Consider the following 5,457-nt stretch of genomic DNA (forward strand, 5'->3'; position numbering starts at 1 on the left):
ATCACCCCATGTCTAAGATAGGGGTGGTAGGAAGTACCCATACACCCTTCTTCTCCGCCCCAGACACACATATAAAATGGCAATGAACCGAGCTGGGAACGTAGCTCAGCAGTGCAGCACATGTCTAGCAATCTTGAAGCTTGGGTTCAATTCCTGGTACCAAAACAAGAAAATGTGGAATAAACTGATTGAGGGAGGAGTTGCTGTGAGATAATTTGGGCTTAGACTGTGGCAGACACGTGAAACAGTGCGTTGGAGGTTATCATTAGTTTCTGCCACCAGTCTGGGTAAACTGTCAAGTGCTTTACAGCAAGTCCTTTGTCAGATATAAAAACCCCATAGAAAGTGCTGAGTCACTCCTGAAGGCATCAATCAGTAGCCAAATCTCTGCTGTCTGACACAGGGCTGTGGGCTGGGTGGGGCTTCAAAAAGATAAGAGCTTTACCACAGGCTGCCAAACTGCTCCCTGACTCACAGTTCATCAACCCCTAACACTGGCTGGAAACCTAGAGAGGGAGATTGGGTTCTCGCCCAGTCACTGCCTGACTGGTTTCCAGGCCCCTGGGCCAGGGAAGCCAAAGAGCATGGAGTAGCTCTGAGTTTAGGAGGGCATTCTCAATTAAACAAGTGTTACAGGCAGCTGAGGTAGATAGAAATATTATAGGTAGTCAGACAAGGCCAGGTTCTCTAAGGAGCCAGTATGGAAGACAAGATACCTTCTTGCAAATAGAGACATATTTGCTGCAGGCCAGACCTCAAGACAAAAGACTAGCCAGGCGTGGTGGCACACACCTGTAATCCCAGCACTTGGGAGGCTGAGGCAGAAGGATTGTTGTGAGTTCAAGACTAGCCTGGGCTACAAAGTGAGCTCAAGTCCAGCCTGAGCTACATAGCAAGACCCTGTCTTAAAAAGACAAAAAAACAAAAAACAAAAAAAAAGACAAAAGACTAAACAAATGTACTGACATACCTCCCTAGGGATGGACATCAGGGATTGATATTCTAAATAGGTAGTGATCACCTTGAAGAGTCACTGACCCAACCCCTTACAGGAAAAGCCTCTGTTCTGTATTCCTGCCAACTTCCTACATGACTTGCTTCCCCATTTGATCCTGATTTAATCAATTTTACCTGAACAATTCTCATTGGCTGACCATAGTTTTGTGCCACCTCTTGTCCACCTAGTGATTTCCCATTTTTCCCTTACCTTGGACCCGCCTCACCTTGTGGTTTTGCTCTATAAAAGTCCCTAGAGAAGTCAAGAGTCAGGCAATCCACTCAGGCCCCCCTTCTGTCCCTCTCTCGGACAGAAGCTTTCTTTCCCTCAATAAATATATTCTGTTCCTAACCTCTGTTGTTCCTAAAATTCATTCTTCAGTTTTAGAGAACACCGACTTGTCCCAGATATCGTTCAGGTTGGGAGTTTTTTCCCCTATATCACAAGGACAAGCCAGCTTCAAGAGCATGAGGAAAATAAAAGAGCATGAGGCAGGGCAGTTGTATGGTGCTGTCATCAGGTAGTTCCTTTAGAAATCGCTCGCTTCAAACCTATTCCAGGTCCTTCTTGCCTTGAGACAAACCAAAAATGGTGCCAAGTCCATTTGAAAAGTGAGCGGTAAAGGGGTAAGGGAGAAACTGGCTCTGCAGAGCAAACTTGGGCGGAACCAAAGCAGAAAAGAGAAAAAAGAACAAGAATAAAAGTACACCCTGAGTAGGGGGTGATGGCGCATGCCTGTAATCCCAGCACTGGGGAAGGAGGTAGGAGGATCATTGCAAGTTCGAGGCCAACCTGGGCTACAAAGTGAGCTCAAAGCCAGCCTGACCTACATAGTGAGTCAAGCCTGTCTCAAGGAGACCAAAAAAAAAAAGTACACCCTGGTCGGGGAGATAAAACCAAAGGTGGAGGAGACATTGTTGATGAGTTATGCAGCAATTATGATGTCACTTGAAACACAACATGTTGGCCAATAGTTGTGTTTTACTTGATCCTAAACATATGTGGCATAAATAGTTTATAAGGAAAATAACAAGTGCAAAATATCACTAAGAAATTTTCTGGGGCTGGGGATTTAGCTGAGCGGCACAGTACCTGCCCAGCAAGCGCAAGGTCGTGAGTTCGATTACTGGTACTGGAAAAAAAAAAAAAGAAAGGACAGGGAAACAAACCATATATGCTACTGTAGCAAAAGATGTTCCCCAACACCCGACTTCAGTTTACTTCAATTTGTTAGTTGACCAGGTAATAGTTCTGGTTATAGTTCCTGTTAGTTTTTTGTGGGGTTTTTTTTTGCGGGGGTGCTGGGACTCAAACTCAGGACCTCATGCTTGCCAGGCAGGTGTTGCACCACTGAGCTACATCCCTGGTCCCCTTCTATTACTTATGTTTCTTAGAAAGGGCTGGTCACTGTGATGCATAGCTGGTCACTATGATGCATGTTGTAAGAACCAATCCCCAACTGACAAGCCATTCTGCCTCTGTACTTCCTGCTTGCTTATCCCATACAAGCCTTAGACCACCAGAGATTGGGTTCTGACATTTTGAGGAACAGTTGAGTCCTAGTCAGTGCCTGTCCAGGGTAAAATAAATCTGCCTCCAAACCCTGGGTATCATTTCAGTGTTTCTGCTTGCAGTTGCATCTGGTGCATCAGCTGGGAAGGACCATGCTGACCTCTTTGGTCACCAGCCATGGCCCTTGTGGAGAGAGCAAAAGACCTTTCCAGGTCCCAATGGGAAGGTGTGCCCTTGAGATTTCTTGAGTTCCCTCATAGGCTTAGAGGAGGATTCTGGGCTCCCTGCTCGAGTAGCTCACATCAGACCATAAAGACAGAAGAACACTATCTGTCTGCCTGCTTTCTTGCATGCCTGATTCCTGTAAGACTCTCTGCCTGATTTCAGTAAGACCCCCAGGGGGAACACAGTTAGTCTGTCTGTCAGTCCTGCTCAGCTCGAGCAGAAGGGGAGTCTGATTAATTCTTGTTAGTTAGGGCCACCCTCAAGGGAAGCGGGTTGGAATGTTTATCCTCTGAGTGCCTGTTGAAAAAATGTGTGAGTGAATGGACTGGACAGCATAAGCAATAGGCTGCTCTGTCTGTCCACAAAGACTGGGAAGCAGTGGTTGTGATGGCTAACTAGACCCTTACCTGTGGTTCTGTGGCAATCAACATATGGCATAATGGAGGCCTCACACCCTCCTTAGCTAGGTCAAGCCTAAATCCTTGTGAGGGACATGGCCAGGTGGGCATCTGAATGGTCTCTCTCTCTGAGGTGCACCCACCCTTTGTCTGTTGTACCATTGTTCAAGGGTATACAACACATACATAGGAAGTCAGTGATGGGAATTAATTAGTAAAAACCCACAATCCCTGGCTGCACGAAAAAGGGCTTTTACAGAGTTAAAAATGAAACCAAACTGCTCCCTGCGTCTCAAAAGCTTCAACCTGGATCAGATGACAACACTTTTATTGGTCTGATGGGCTCAGACTAGGCCAGACTGGGCTCTCTTCTTCAGTTGGGCCACTGGGAGCCCACCGTACCATCACTGGGGCAACTAGGACTCTTGCCCGTTGCCCCTTCTGCAAGGTACAAACTTGTAGCCTGCAAGGATATCTCCTGTGCAAGGCAATCCCCCTACTGCTTCTGGGAAGAGACTTCAAGTTAGAAGTGACCATCTCTTTTGTACCAAGCCAGGCAGCCTCCCTCTCATTTAATCCTGCATGTTCAACTTTGGTTGTGAGTTCGATTCTCTGTACCAAAAATAAGCAGAAAAGCAATTTATGAGTAGACAAAGGAACGTAGAAAACACAAGAGTTTATTTAGATCAAGAGTTTCCAAGGGGCATGGTGGTGCACGCCTGTAATCCCAGCACTGTTATATGTGTGCAGGGGTGTCTACAGGCATAGCTGGTCTTTTAGCTAAATTTTTATGGAGCTGGTTACAAGCTGTTCTTGAACTCTTTTAGAGCTTGTATGATTTTTTACAGCAGGACCCTACAAACTTTTTTTTGGTACTGGGACTAGAACTCAGGACCTTGCACTTGCCAGGCAGATGCTGTGCTGCTGAGCTATATCCCCAGCCCTCTACAAACTTTTATTATAATGTCTCAGGCCAGCCTGAGTAGATGCAGATGAGCACTAACAGATATTTGTAACTCCTATAAGATTTTATTTTTAATGAAGTCTATCTGTATATCCCAGTGGAAGTCAGGGCCAATGACACAGATGCTGTAGCCTGAACTGGCTGCAGGGGGATGGGTGCCAGTGTTGTGGCTTGAGCCTGTAGAACATACGTGGGGGAAGGTCTGGCTCTGATCTTCCAGGAGTACCAGCTAAAGTCTTTCTGGCTGGGGTTGATGTTTCAGTCAGTTGGATCTCCAGAGAGGGCTTAGGAGCACAGGTTTGGCATCATTGGTGGCAGATTTCCAAACAGCAACTGGAAGTAGTAGCAGGAGCACTTTGGCCAAAATAACATTATCCAAGGTGACCACAGCATGTCTAGCCTGTCAGACTTCATTCCCAACAGGGCTACTTCCATCTGTAAAGAGGGAGTACTTAGCATCTGTCAAGGGGTTCATTTTTAGGTCCAGTACAACATGTGGCACCTGGACAGTTAGGCCTTGGCCTAGGTTGAGCATGTCAGGTTTCTTTATCAGCAGGACAGTGGCTATTAGAGTGCAAAGGAAAAGGGGGGAGGCAGCCCTTAGCAACCAACTCCAAGTATTTGCACAGGTAGGCCCTTGGGCACTCCCAGGGGCTGACAGTCTGAGTATCATTGTTTTGGTGAACTCAAGGATCCAGATTTTATAGAAGCCAGCAGCTCCAAGAAATTTGCAGTGTCTTTCTTATAACCAGTTTTTGCCAGACATTGCAGTAGAGCTTTTATGTCTTTCCAACAAGCAGCCTGGGTGTCATTAATTAAAAGTGCAGTGATATTTTGTGCTGGGGAACAAGTTTTGAACCTCTGGGAGGTTGAGTCCAGGTCAGTTGACATTTGAGTTCAAACTGGGGTCTTTGAGAAGAGGGGCTGGCTGACAGGAGCCAACTGAAGACAGGAGACATTCTGTAGGTCCAGGCAGGTGTACCAGCAGAAGGTGGCAGAAGACTGAGGGGACATATACAGAGGGCAATATTGGTGGCAGTGGCAGATTTGGTGCATATGACTGGGAGGATTGGGTGACATCATGGGTTGCTGAAGGAGTATACATATCTCAGTTACATTACAAGGCCATTTGTTAAACGGGCATAAGTTACACAAAGAAGCACCCCATTACATTAGAAGTTACATTGCAAGGTCATCAGTTACAAAGGCAACAAAGACTGGTTTAAAGGGAGAAGTGTTCTGTTATCAGGCCTGTCAGACACATCTGCTTGGCCTTGGCAGGCATCCTGAATAGGCTTTTATTTAAAATTTTAATTTTCCCCTTCAGTCTCAGAAGATAACTCCTTTACAGTGCTGGGATT

The sequence above is a fragment of the Chinchilla lanigera genome, unplaced genomic scaffold (assembly GCF_000276665.1).
Source record: "Chinchilla lanigera isolate Chin_1 unplaced genomic scaffold, ChiLan1.0 scaffold00041, whole genome shotgun sequence".
NCBI classification, from domain to species: Eukaryota; Metazoa; Chordata; class Mammalia; order Rodentia; family Chinchillidae; genus Chinchilla; species Chinchilla lanigera.